This window comes from Equus przewalskii, chromosome 8 (assembly GCF_037783145.1).
Source record: "Equus przewalskii isolate Varuska chromosome 8, EquPr2, whole genome shotgun sequence".
Taxonomy (NCBI): Eukaryota; Metazoa; Chordata; class Mammalia; order Perissodactyla; family Equidae; genus Equus; species Equus przewalskii.
Window position 1 is genome coordinate 16,250,823 of NC_091838.1, and position 15,212 is coordinate 16,266,034.

The 15,212-nt window shown below is 39.9% G+C and overlaps 1 protein-coding gene across 1 annotated transcript in view; it reads right to left on the reverse strand.

The window, feature by feature from the left end:
- The window catches only part of SULF1 (sulfatase 1), a 193,084-nt gene extending 185,834 nt beyond the window's left edge, over nt 1-7,250 (reverse strand). Inside the window, exon 1 of the mRNA XM_070630474.1 lies at nt 7,111-7,250. The gene's annotated coding sequence lies outside the window, so the exon portion shown is untranslated. The remainder of the gene's footprint in view (nt 1-7,110) is intronic.
- Between the last annotated feature and the right edge of the window lie 7,962 nt (nt 7,251-15,212).

Here is a 15,212-nt window from a genome sequence, read left to right on the forward strand (position 1 = left end):
TTTCAGAACAGAGGTATCAATCAAGCGTTTATATTTTGTTAGCCTGGAAAGCAAAGTCTTTGAAAGGGACAACTTAAAGTGTTTTGCTATTGCCTTAAATGCTGCTGTTGTTTGATATTTATGGTATCACGTAATCATAAGTATCAGACACTAAGCCCACAGTGTAAGGGCACTTTCCTCATGCTTTGCCATGGCTGCAAGGCAGGCAGTCAATCTGGAAAAAATAAAAAACTCATCAGGGCTCTATGCTGATTGAGCCTCATTAAAATGAACTCAGGATGATGTCAAACTCAAAATAGAAGCTCAGTCTTCCAAGAGAGGGCAAGAAGATTGCTTCTACATATCTTCATATACTTATCTGTAACACAGGAACATTTGGCGTCTAAAATTGACCCAGTGCTTCCCCTCACCCAAATGTCCACTGCACTGTAAGTCTTCTGACTTGGATAGCCCTGAGAGTCATTGCAGAAACCTTGGAGTTACATATAATCCGAGAGTTACAAAGTCGAAATTTAGGGGAACTGATCCTCTCAGAAAACTCTTAGTCCTGTTGACCTCTCTCATATCTGAAATTCCTCTGATGGAGGTTTACCTGGTTTAATAGGTGTAGTTTTAGAAACGAAACCCACCAGCCCTTTATTCTTCAGAGAAGAAATTTGCCCATTCATGATGTGGATATTGGAGTTTGCACGGGAACGTGCTGCAGGGACAGTGGCGTGGGAGGGGATGCCAGGGAAGGCAAGAAGAGGGGTGGGAAGACATTGAACAAAATCTTTACCTGTTCCAAAACTGTGCCTAGAATTGACCTTTCTCTAAGCTAAGGAGTGACATTCCTCAGTATTGTGCAATTTGATTATACTTCAGATCAATTAGGCTTCTGACATTTGTCTCAAAGATAACCACGTTTATAACATCAGATCATTGGGAAAAATGTTTCCTCAAGATTCCAGACACCAGGAATCCAGAGAGAGCTTGGACACTTTGTTTGCTGTGTTATTTATAGGAGGTTTTAAAGTGTAAATTAATCTAAAGCTAATGGTAGCAATATACTTAATTTTTAACCATCCAGGTGGTCCCCAAATTCCTCCTATATACCTTTGAAAATTAATATACTTTCCCATCTCTCTTTATTTCCTTCTGTCACCCTCACCTCTGTAGTGGCTTTTGGGGACCGAATTCTGCAGACCCTTGTAAGTGATCATGTTGTCTAGGAGAATATGAGGTTGGAGGAAAGTTTCTGGCATATTAAAAAAAATGAGACTAGCATAACTTAATACATCCTTGTGGTATATATTAAGTGTGGTATGTATTTACATTTGAATCTTTATGCTTGTAACCCACAAATACATAATGCAGTACAATTGTGCCACTCACACTGTGATTATAAGATTTATAAAAAATAGTAATTCCTAGTATACGACAGAGAACATGGGCCAGAAATAGGACACACATTGAAACTGAATGACAAACATCTTTTTTCAATCCTTTTAGAGTACTTCTGGGTCTGTAAATGTAATCAAATTTGAAGATACTATCAAAAGTCTGGATTTGAGTCTCTTTGTGGATGCCCAATGCAGAACAAGGCCACATGCAGTTGAGAAAAAGAATATATGGGAAGAGTCATGATGGGGAGAAAGGCTTAGGGAGTGGGTTCATGAGGCAGGAGCAGGCAGGAAAATGGGAAACAGAGAGAGAGAGAGCAGAACTTGAGGTCCCACTAATTGGAAAAGGCTCAGAATTCAAGTGGATTGGCAAGAAGTCAGGCATCATGGTAATCTAGAAGTCTACACTAGGTGGGAGGGAATGTAGTCCTAGCAGAGAGGCTTGGGTTGGGTTTGGGGATTCATGGTGATCAGAGAGAAAAAGTAATTTCAGTCCAGGAGAACAGAAAACCATTGCAGAATCTGGAAGAGATGTGTCTGTTAGAGTAATTAGTATATGATGGTTGCCAGGCCAGAGACTTTCTTCTCTCTGCTCTGATTTTAAACACTTTCCTGAAATAGCAGATAAGGACTAAGAGGATCCAGAAATGTTCCTGGACAGGAGGTTGTGATGAGGGCAGCGAGTGCTGTTGACCAGCAAGCCCAGCTCCAAGAGCTGGGAGTGAGGTCCAAAGGCAAAATGCTAGCACGTATCCAGAACATACACACTTTCCTGTAGTTTATCTGTAGAACTTCTATGTTTCCTGGAAAGTCCTGCTCAGGAGTCACTTCTGAGAATATTTTGCACTGTCACAGCCAGAGACAATTACGCCTTTCCTTTTACTGCGTACCCATTCATTCATACCTTGGTATTGTACTTAATGAGGCAGTAACAGAGCGATCTACAGGCGCTGCTGTCTCCTTCACTAAGATGGTGGATGGCTCTTACATTTTTGGGCTCCTCAGTGTGCACAGCAGTGAATAGCTATGATATCCGCCTCCAGGGGGCTCTCTGAAAGTCAGGGGGTTCAAAGTGTAGCAGCCCCTTGACTGTTGTCTCACCCCTGGGATTGGCAGGAGTAGGGTTTGTGGAAGGCAGAACATTGTGAATAACATTGCCGCTCTGATGTTTTTCAAATGTAATCCTCTTCGGAGTACAACCCTATTTAGGCGAGAATGATGTCAGGCATAACGGAAAGGAAAACAAGCACCAATTTGGGAAGTAGGTAATCTTGGTTCTCTTCCAGCTCTGCTCCCCGTTGTTTGAGCTATCCTGGACGAGTTACTGTGCATGCCCAGATTTGGTTTTCCATCGATGACATGAGGATGTGCAACCACTTCAAGGTCCCCTGTAATGTCTTCTGCTGCCCCTGTGGCCCTCAAGGACCCTCCACGAGGCAGCCTTGAACTATCGAAGTGTGGCTCCCAAATTCCCCGGAAATTATCCTGGGAATGTTCACTTTTGGTCAAATCCCTTATTTCCCTTGTTGTGAGGTTGCAGACCCTTATGGTAGGAGGAGGACAGACAGCACCTGAACTGTGGAGCTCTTCAAACCCCGCACAGAGTTGCCCTTGAGCCCCCTGTCTTGTGATTCTATGGGACTCGATTCCTGTTTGGTTGCTTCAAGCATGAGACTGGCCCCGCTGGCAGTCTGTGGGGGCCATGATTTTCCTGAAATTCATCCTTGATTGCTTCTTTTCCTGTATCTCAATACTTGCGGAGTCGGCATACATCTAGCAGGATGTAGAGGTTCGTGCCGGCTCACACATTCTCTCTGTTTAGTGCAACAGATTTGATGATCACCCCAAACCTTTCTGGGCAAACTTGCTGTGGTTACAGGCATGCTCCCTAGGCCACGCGGTGCAGGGAGGATTTGCAGAGACCTGCCAGCAGGCTACCACAGGCATTGAGGCGGGAGGTGTTGAAAACCTGAATCGGGGGGTTGGCAGCGGGGATGGACGGGTGCAGGTGGTTACAAAGACCATTTGAAGGAAAGATCAACACAATTTACTGACTAACGGAGATCCTGGATGAAGGAAAATACTCAGTGAAGGATGACTGTAACCTTTCAGAGTTGCAACTGTCCTGGCCGGCGACGTGGCTTTAACAACTCACTCACATCTCCTGGGTTTTCGATTCTATAAATTCAGACGATCGGCTAAAAGGGTACAAGAGAAAAGTGGCAGATGGGGGGTGTTTTTGGGGAGGAATTATGAATATGTTAAGTATGAGACGATGGTGAGAGGGTTGGAAATACCCATCTCTGAGCTCAGGAGAGAGGTGAGGACTAAAAATACATGCCAGATGATTGCATGCAGAGAGTTGAAGCTTCTGAGCAAGGAAGGCTATAAACAGCAGGTCTGTGCCCAAGAACTAAGTTTGGAAGAAGCACTTTTTTCTTTTGAGGAAGATTAGCCCTGAGCTAACATCTGCCGCCAATCCTCCTCTTCTTGCTGAGGAAGACTGGCCCTGAGCTAACATCTGTGCCCATCTTCCTCTACTTTATATGTGTGACGCCTACCACAGCATGGCTTGACAAGTGGAGCCATGTCCGCAACCGGGATCCAAACCGGCAAACCTGGGGCCATGTAAGGGGAACGTGAGCACTTAACCGCTGCTCCACCAGGCTGGCCCCAAGAAGCACTTCTTTTTGATGTGGGGGATTCTGGGAAAATTTTAAGAACTGACTACCAGTAGCATCAAATATTAAGAGTTGTCAAAAGAAAAGAAAAATGAGCATGGTGGGGTTCCCCGGTAAAGAAGTAATTCTTTTTAGAATTCTCTTTGATCTTGGTCTCTTTCTCTCCATCTCTTTGTTTCTTTTTGTCTCAGCCTGTTTCTTTTCTTTTCCTTCTGCTTCTCCCCCTCTTCTTTAGCAATTTTTTAATTTTGGTATAATATACATAAAATTCACCATTTTAACTATTTAAATTGTACGATTTAATGGTGTTAACTACATTTATAATGTTGTGCAGCCATCATCACCATCCAGTTCCGGAATGTTTTCATCACCCCACAAAGTAACCCCACATCCATGAAGCAAAACACCATGAAGCAGTCACTCCCCATTCCCCACTTTCCTCTTAGCCCCTGGCAATCACTAATCTGCTTTCTGTCTCTATGGATTTGCCTATTCTGGATATTTCATATAAATGGAATCATACAATATGTGGTCTTTTATGTCTGGCTTATTTTATTTAGAATAATGTTTTCAAGATTCATCCATGTTGTAGTACGTATCAGTAGGTCATTCCTTTTCATGGCCAATTAACATTGCATTGTATGGATATACCGCATTTATTTATCCAGTCATAAATTGGTGGACATTTGGATTGTTTCTACCTTTTGGCTATTATGCATAACACTGCTCCGAATATTTGTGTACAAGCTTTTGTGTGGACATATGTCTTCATTTCTCTTGGGTATATACCTAGAGTGAAATTGCTGGGTTGTATGGTAATTCTATGTTTAACTTATTGAAGAACCACCAAAACTGGTTTTCACAGTGGCTGCACCATTTTACATTCTTGCCAGCAATATATGAGGGTTTCCAGTCTCTCAACATACTCACCAATGCTTGTTATTTCTCTTTTTTTTCATTCTATCCATCCTCGTGGGTGTGAAGTAGTGTGTCATTGTGGTTTGATTTGCATTTCCTCAATAGCTAATGACATCGACCATCTTTTCATATGTTTATTGGACAATTGGATATTTCTTTGGAGATGTTTATTCATGTCCTTTGCCCATTTTTAAATTGGGTTGTTTGATTTTTTGTTGTTGAGTTGTAAGAGTTCTTTATATATTCAGGATACTTGACCACCCCCTCCCACCTTTTAAACTGCGCTCTGAAGGGAAAGTAGAAGTTAACTTGGTAAAGAGTCATGGGACGATCTTTCTGGGCAGAGAGTGTGTAGTGCATGCCTGCTGTCTTAGTCTGCTTGAGTTGCCACAACAAAATACCATAGACTGGATGGCTTGAACAACAGAAATTTGTTTTCTCACACAGTTTGGGGGGCTGGAAGTTTGAGATCAGGGTGATAAGATGGTCAGGTTCTGGTGAGAACTCCCTTCCTGGCTTCCAGATGGATGCCTTCTTTCTGTGTCCTCACATGGCAGAAAGACAGAGAGACAGAGAGAGAAAGAGAGAGAGAGAGCTCTCCGGTATCTCTTCTCATAAGGGAGCTAGATCCACCATGAGAGTTCCAATCTCACGACTTCATCTAAACCTAAGTATCTCCAAAAGGCTCCACCTCCAAATACCATCATATTGGGGGTTAGGGCTTCAATCTATGAGTCCTGGGCACACAAACATTCAGTCCATCCGTAGCACCTGCGAACGCTCTCGGGGGAAAGGGGAACCATGAGTGAGGCACTGAGGGTGCATCTCTGCTGCTGGGTCACAGGGAACCATGAGGAGGCTGGTCCCAGTAAGGCTGGTGCAGTGGCAGGAGAGCCAGACCATGAAGACCAGTGCTTCTCAATCCTAATGTGCATGAGAATCACCCTCGATCTTCTACAAATGCAGATTCTGATTTGGTAGATACGGGAAGAGGTAGAGATTCTGGATTTCTGAATTCCCAGGTGATAGTGATGAAGTAGCAAGGACATTTAGCCCCCAAAAGCCTGCTAAGGATACTGGTATTTTCTAAGAGCAATGGTAAGTTATTGAATGGTTTAAAAAAGGAGAGCAACAAGATAAATGTGTTTTTAAAAGATCACTCTAGTTGTTCAGTGGAAAACACATTGGAATAAGACAAAGGAATGGTGAGTTAGTTGAATTAATCATGGTTAAATAAATTAAGATCTGTTTATTCATATGACAGAATGTTCTAAAAACATAAACAACAATGTCTATGAAGACATTTTCATGACTTGGAAAAATATTTATGATATAATACTAAACAAAAAGGAAGAAATCAAAATTATGTATACAAGTTGGTTTCAACTTTGCAAAACAATGCTTGTAAGAGGAGGCAAATGTACCAAATTGTTAACAGCACCTCTTGGGAGGTTGGATGGTGGGTGACTTTTATTCTTTATTTATGTTTTTTCTCCCTATCATTTTTCGACCATTCTCACTCTGATATTTTATTTGTTTAAATTGCTTTCTAAACAACTGAATATTCCCCAAAGTCATCAAAGATCCGAACACTTCTCCCTATGAATCTTGAATAAACCTCTGCTGAATTGCAGCTCTGATACAGTAAATAGGAAGGCTGGTGGAATTCATTTCCTGGCCCTTCTTAAGGTGCCATGCTGTTGCTGGTTGTCAATTTCACACATGCTATTTCTATCCATTCAGAGCTGACAGCCTGGATTTCCCCCGCCATTGTATAGCTGTTCTCTCTTCTGGCTTCCCCAGGCTTGCATTTGGTAACCTTTGCCCTTTTATTTGGTACAAGCCAAAATGCCATCTTTGGAAAACTAATGTACCAGAGAAAATGGTAGCACGAAGCCACATAACCTACTGTTCTTTTCCTTTCTGTTTGTAAAGGTTATTATTAGAGCTCATTCTAGAGAATTTCAAATCCATTCAAAGTATCACAGGTTTAGATTTTTTCTAATGGAAGCGAAGCTTTTGATGTTTGGGTTTAGAAAGCTGCCTAGCTTCTTTAGAGTTCAAATTTTCATACATTGGCACAATTGATCAAAGACTTTATTTTAAGACAGAGAGAAAAGGCAATTTACCTGTAGTTGTTTTGTATTCTCAACATCATGATTATACTCTCTCTCTCTCTTTTTTTTCCGGAACCATCTCCCTGTTGGAAGATCTACTTTTCTACTAACATGTATTGGCTTCACCTTCTTTTTGATCAGCCTGAGAAACCATCTGGAAACAATTGAGAGTGACGTCACAAATCCAGCATTATGCTTTCAGTGCAGGATCAAAGAATAGGAGGGGAAAAAATTGAGGCGTGGAGAAGCTTAATTTAAGCACAAATATCCAAAAGGGTAGAAAGAGGCAAGAAAACATGATAAAATGAAAGGATTATTGATGGGCATTAAAGTAAGCATGGCTGGTTTACCTTGGGGTTCAACTTAGTTAATATACTGGCACCCATTTTTATATTTATTGTGGCAAAAAGAGAAAAACAGTCATCCAGGGTAAGTCTGAGAAGCGATGCCAAAGTTAAAAAGAGTTTTAGCGTTGGGTTTGGCAGAGTGTCCTGAAGCTAAGTGCAGACGACTATGGAAAAAGTCTTAAACCAGGGCTAAAGGTCATAAGCAAGGACAATAGACCTGGAATTTGGAGGAACCCATATTCTACTGAAGAATTCCTAGACCACTCATGAAAACAACAGATTGCCTAGTCACCAGAGAAAACTAAAACTAAAAATAAACTAAAACGAAAACTAAAACCGAGGCTAAGCCACCCTTGGTGAGTAAGCAAATGATTATAAGCAGAGATCTGAGGAGTATGAAAGGGTGAGAACCTAAAATCTTGATGTGAATGACCCTGAAATTACAGCTAATATAGGAAGTGGCGTCCTTATACTTCTAGAAACTGAGGTCTCAGAACCTGACTGACAGTTTGCCCTGAAGAATATTAGCTCATTCTGGAGAGAAAGGTATGTTTCTAGCTGACTAGAATGGTTGACCTTCCATCTGCGGATTTCAGCCAGAAACTAAAAGAGGTCAGTGAATTTTAGGGAGGTGATGGGTCTGGCAAAGGGCAAGGACTTTTCTTTGGAGAAATCAGAGAGCAGCAGCTCCAGAATTCTTTTCCTGCTATTTAAATCAACAGTCCTACATCTTCCAGGACCATTCCCAAGTATAATGTGTTTGTCTATCTTTTTAATACCACCGTTAATATAAAGATGATTTATTTAAAACATGCTGAGTGCTATTTAACTTTAATATCTTTGCATATATTTGTAAACAATAAATTTGTCATTCATTTGAAAAATCATTATGGGATTGTATGCTCCAATTTAGGTTTGGGAAATACGGTCACTTTACTCGATCATAAATTTCCTTTGGCCACCAAGCTATGCTCAAAGGAATTTTCTTCTAAACTGGTTGTTGTTACTCATCTCACCATAGAAGTCATTCAGATACTCTATGGAAGGCATTCTTATCTACTATAATGTTTATTTCCAACTCTTGATTTTTTTTCCTTTTTTAACTACAACATGCCCCAAATGAAACACCAATAGAACCTTACTTTTTTAAAGTGAAAAAAAAAACAAGTGGTCATACCTATGGAAAAACTAACATTTAGAAGGAACACACACAAAACCACATTCTACTGCCTTTAATTTGATGTGAGAATTTCTTAAACACTCAGGAAAGGCAAACACATGTCTCGTGTGCCCCATTCCCACACCAATGGAAGCTCATAAGCAGATTGCTGCAGCCTCTTCTGAACCTGGTCGAGTCTTCAGAATCCTTCTCAACACAATATTCCAGGAGCCACCAACAACTGATTGACATTTGCACTTGAGTTCAAAAAGCACTTGCCTATCTGACTTTAGATGAAGAACATTTTATTTCTGGCGATAACTTTGGAGAAGGATATATGTGATTTTATTTAGAAATGGAATGATTTCATATTTTTGCTTAAGCACAATTATAAATGTATAGACAAGACATTTCCAATTTACAAATGTTCCCTTTGTAGGTTGTTTAAAACTCATAACCTGTGAAAACGGAAGTCGAGAGTGGGAGGACAAGAAAAGTAGGCAGACGATGTTTTCCCTACTTCTATCAGCATAGCAGAACACTTAAGAACCAAGTCTTGTAGAGGGAGATGCTTCTGGCTTCCATTTTCTTCACATCATGTATTAAATTGAGTAAATTCTTATCTTTAAACCCTAGTTCCCTTATTCGTAAAATGGGGTTGTTTTCGAAATTAAATATGGTAGCTTAGCCGAAGCACTCAGCTTGGTACATGATACATAGTTAACCCTCCATAGCGTTATCTTTGATTAACAGAGAGATTGTTATTTCTCTTCCTGGTGAAATGAAGACAATTCTAGCCAATTCTAAATTTTGTTTTTCAGCTGAATCCAATCTTTTTTAATTAGACACCACCTAGATCACAGAGTATGCTAATGCAATGTAGGTGGTACAAAAGGTTGTGTCCTAAGAACTATAAACCATAGGCCCTAGGTCCTGCTTGGTCTTCAACAAATTGTTGAGCAAGTTATTTAACTTTACTGGGCTCTCAGTTTCCCACATGTAAAGTCATGATCCTAAGATGTTACAATATTAGACAGTATTATTTTAGGGGGATTTGGAAATTGGGAAATCCATGAACTAAATCCTGTCCACTTACTTGTTAATGCTCTCCTTTGATTCCCTCTCCTCACCCACTCGGACTATCTACCCAGGTAATTCAGAGTCAAGTCTAGTCTATATTAAGTTAAAATTTATAAGTGAACCCAAGAGAAATGAAAACATACGTCCACACAAAAACTTAGACAAAAATGTCCAGAGCAGCATTATGCTTAATGGCTGAAGGTGGAGACAACCCAACTATCCATCAACCCATGAATGGATAAACAAAATGTGGTATATCCATACAGTGCAATATTCATTGGCTGTGAAAAGGAATGAAGTACTGATATATGCTACAACATGGTTGAACTTTGAAAACATTGTGCAAGGTGAAATAAGCCAGTCACAAAAGACCACATACTGCATGATTCCATTTATGTGAAATATCCAGAATAGGCAAATCTCTAGAGACAGAAAATAGATTGGTGGTTGCCAGGAGCTGGGGGAGGGGAAGGTGGAGAGTGACTGCTAGTGGGTATGGGTTTCTTTTGGGGGTGACGAAATGTTCTAAAATTATTGTGATGATGGTTGCACAACTCTGTGAATATACCAAATATCTTTAAAGCGTACATTTTAAATGGGCGAATTGTATGTGGATTATATCTCAATAGGGCTGTTATTTAAAAAAAAATTCTATTTGAGAAAGATGCAGAGAAGAAAGCAGTGACTCATTCAGCTTCTAGGTAAGTTTCTAAGGTGCTTCCTGTGATACAAAACAAACTTGTCTAAAAACATGTGTAAGTCAACATTGAGTCAAGACTGTATCTTTGGTGTCTTCTATTGAGGACAAGAGAAGTCATTTCAGTGGAAATGGAGACGAAAGAAAAAGAGTATCAGTAAGTGAATTTTGTAAGAGGGGCGGTGGCAAACCGAAACTTTCACTCTAAAATTAAGGTGGATAGCCAAACAAATCTGTAGCGAGTGTTCTTAGGTTTTCTCGAAAGAAAATAAATGAAAATAAATCTAGTTTGAGGATTCTGACTGTTTACATTTGCTCTTCACTACATTTAAATTTTCAAAATACTTTATTGTAATTCCTAAGGACAAAATTCTCTACCAGTAGAACCAACTGAAGTAATCTATGAGCTTCTAAAGCAATGGTTAGTCCCCCCTCCCTTGCAGACACAAAATGCCTAACGCTGGGACCTGCGACTTCTATTTTAGAATATATTTTTTTCTTGCAAACATACCCTAGGGACTCACTTTAACCTGCTTTTATTTACATCTGTGTAGCAAGTAACTGCAAATCATCTTTGAATTCATTAATGGTAAGTTCCCAAAGAACCTTCTGTAAATCTTATCACTAGTTTTGTTCTAATTATTAGGTACAGTGAAAAATCTTACCCACAGCGGTTAAAAAAAACAACCACAAAATCTCAGAAACAAAATAAGTCTCGCCGAATCAGCAGATAAAGGCAAATACTGAGAAACAGCTAACAGACTGGTTTGACCATAACTTTTGTCAGAAAATCAGAGGTGGAGGTAAGGGTGGGGGGAGTTCCACGCCTGGTTGCCAGCTCTGAGGCACTGTCAACACCTAATAAGTGGGGAGAGCTGGAGCTTTTTATTCTGCTTCTGCTGGAAACATGTAGAAATCACCCATCGTTAGGAATCTTGCCCTGGACTTTCTGCCTAGCTGCTCATCTTGATGAAGTTGGGTGGGTCTAACAGCACACAGAGCCATGTAGATAATTTCCTCTTCCCAAGCAAGGAAAAAGGAGAGCATGAGGGGCTCCAAGCGCAGGATGTGTGTGTGTGCCTGAAGTCAAGGGCAGAGAATGAACTGGAATGAGATTACAGTTATCCATACTTAAGGAGCAATTTTAATGGAAACTGTGAAAGATTTCAGCCACGTGAAGAGACATAAACATGAACAGACGTGGAGATGAGATTGAGTGGGTTTTCCAAGGCAATTTTCTGTAGACTCTCCAGGCCAGGTAAGCTTTGCTGTAAAATAGGCTGCTTTGGGCAATTTTCTTCCTGGAGTTTCAAGCAGAGCCCCAGGGATGGCCAGAGCCAAAGCTTTTCTTTAACAAAGGCGGTGACAAGGAAGTTGCCTGGGCAAGTGGGAGTAAGAAAGGAAATGGGACTTCTGACAGAGAGATGAAAAAGTGAGCTGCTCTTTCATTTTTATTGCAAAATATGCATAATATAACACTTACTATTTTTAATGCACAATTCAGGAGCATTAAGTATATTTACAATATTGTGCAATCCCATTGCTAGTCTCTGAAATTTTTCATCACCCCGAAAGGAAACTGTGAATGCACTCCATAGTCATGCCCCAACCCCCTTTCTCCGAACCCCTGGCAACCACTAATGTGATTTCTGTCTCTAGGGAAACTGTAAAATGAATGTTCATAGCAGTATTCACAATAGCTAAAAGGTAAAACCAACCCAAATGGCCATCAACAGATGAATGGATAGACAAAATGTGATATATCCACACAGTGGAATATCATTCAGCCGTGAAAAGGAACAGAGTACTGATCCATGCCACAACACAGATGAACCTTGAAACATTGAACTTCCTGTTTCTGTCCTTCGAAAGAATGAAGGTGTCAGCAGGAGAGTGGCAGAATATCACACAAGAGTCCACAGCCCTGGGCTCTGGGAAGGGTTTCTTCTCTACTCTAGGGTACCAATGAGGTCATCCATTTAGCATCGTTAAGGATGTCAGACGCTCCAGCTATAAAACCAAGAGAAGCATCCTTGCTCCTGCATAGGTTCATTTTAAGAATTTGAATTGTTCTTTTAAAGTACTTTAAAAATATCTAAAAGCAGACAGTGAGTAATTTAGCAGTTAGAGGGCATTGGGAAAAATAAATCAAGAAGGGTAGAATTATCAAACAGCCTATCCTTCCTTCCTTAATTTTTATGACTCACCTTCCCATGTTACTTCTCCTCTTCTCCCTGCCTGTTCCCCACCCCTCTCCCTTCTCTACACCTACCTGGCTGGGCTCTTCTTCTTTCTTTGAACCTGTTTTTGTGACCTGTTTCCTACTGGTACACATTGTGTACCCAAGAGCTAGCCCAGTGTCTGGTGGACAGTTGGTGCTCAATAAATGGCAGTTGAATGAATGAAAGAATAATGAGTGAGCAGATAAGGCAAATATTCTTCTGCTGGAATTCAATGGAACAGCTAGACATTGAAGCAGATGCCACCTCCTGAACATCGCTTTGCCCAAACTCCACATCCCTTAGCTGGAATGACTCTCTGAACTTTTATATCAGTGCTTACCTTACTCCTCCTTGTATTTTGCGCCTCAGGAGGTGTAGGGATCTTATCTCTATTTACCTTCATATTTCCTGTAGCCCCTAGTAGTGTGAGCCTCAAAGAGATGTACTCCAGAACACTTATTATATTGAATTATCTAGAAAATCTACAAAATAAAATAAGATCCTACATAACCTCCCCTTTCAGACCTAGTTAAAATATGCCTGTGAAGCTTTCTGAGACACTCCCATGCGATCTCCCCTCCCATAGCACTTTTTAAGCTTTTTCTTGCTAGCAGGCAAGCATTTTGGGTTTAATGTTCCCCTGAGGTATTGTGAGGTCCTTCAAGATGGAGATGACTCAATAGATATTTATTGATTGAGTAAATAAGTGGGTGAATTGTACTAGTTCTAATTTTTCTTTGATGAAGATAAGACAGGCTTCATCAATGAGAAAAGGACTCGATGATGAAATAATTACGAAGGTAAGCTTTGAAGAAGTGTCCTTTTTCTCAGCTGGGAAATCACCATTTTAAAAAGTAGTTCAGTATCCTATGTTCATAAAAGTCATTTTCATTTTCTTTTACTTTTTATCGCAATTGTGTATATGTATAATTTAAAGTCGTACAAGATATGTTATGAAAAACAGTAATTCTCTCTGCCCTCTCCCAGATTTCTTTTCTCAGAGGCAAACACTTTCTTTCGGTTGATTTTTAAATTGACTTCCAAATCTCTAAATTCCATGATTTTCTTGCTACCTTTAACTTTCAGTTTAGGATTATCCGTCTCCCTCTATAGAAGATGAAGATTCGTCCTATTTTATCCTCCTTTTCTCACCATACGCATGTATTCTGCACATGCTTTCAACCGCCCAACTTTGTTGTATCACAATTTTGATTCTATATTATTCAGTGTTTATATTATCAAGACAACATAAGTGCAAATGCTATTCACAGCTGAGCCATGTACTAAGTAATTCTTACTTTTCCTGTCAGCATTTGTTTTCTCTGAAGATAATTATCTTGTTTTTGTTTGTTTCATTTTCTTTGTCTTTATCAATAATTCAACTCCAATGACAGTCATTTGTCTAAATTTCATGACATGTAGAATTAATAACCTGAACATCTATCTCTTCTAGAAGAGTCAGTGACACAGGGAAGGCACGAGGATATGAACCATTCCCTGAAACCCTTCAGACAGATCAGCAATTCTCTTTTTTAATCTTCTTGAAGAAATCCCTGCCAGAGCCTTCTGAGCTGAGGATATGTGGCCTGCTTCACTGTGTGCCAGGTCAGAGCTGTCATCCCAGGTCTCCCTCTGCATCCTCTTGACAATTCCCGCAACTCTCATCGGTGTGGCACTCCTGTTTCCCTTTTCTTCCCTTTTCTTAGTTTACAACCTCATTTTTCTGGAGTGTATCCTCCAGTAGTTTTCAGAAAAAGAGTGGAAGCAAGGTGAAATTTTGGAGACCTCATTTGCCTGAAAATGTCCTTACGAGCCCTCTGATTTGGTCTCTAGTTTGGCTGGGGCTGGAGTTGTAGGTAGGAAATATTTTTCCTTCAGAAGTTTGAAGGAATTGCTTCATTGTAATTTTTTTTGTTGTTGCCTACAACAATGTGTTTATTTTATTTGTACAGCTTTATTGATGTATAATTGACAAACAAAATTGTAGTAAAGTGTGCAATGTGATGATCTCATCTATGTATACATTGTGAAAGGATTTCCACCATTGAATTAATTAACACATCCATCACTTCACATATTTACTTTTTTTTGATGATTGATACAGAGAACAGATTGGCAGTTGCCAGAGGCAGAGGGTGGAAGGTGGGCAAACCGGGTGAAGGTGGTCAAAAAGAACAAATTTCCATAAGATAAATGTTCTAGGGATTTAATGTACAGCATGGTGACAATAGTTAGCTGTATTGTATATTTAAAATTGTTTAGAGAGTAAATCTTAAAAGTTCTCATCACAAGGAAAAAATTATAACTATGTGAGGCGATAGATGTTAATAAACTTTTTGTTGTAATCATTTCACAATATATATGGTTATGTTGTATACCTTAAATTAATACATGTTATATGTCAATATGTCTCAATAAAATAGGGGAAAAAAGAATACAGTAGTGTCAACTATAGTCACTATGTTACACATTAAATCCTCAGAGCTTATGCATCTTACAATTGGAAGTAGGTACCCTTTTACCAGCCTCTCTCTGTTTCCCCCTTAGCCCCTGGCAACCACCATTCCACTCTGTATTTCTATGAGTTCACCCTTTTTTTTTTTTTTTTT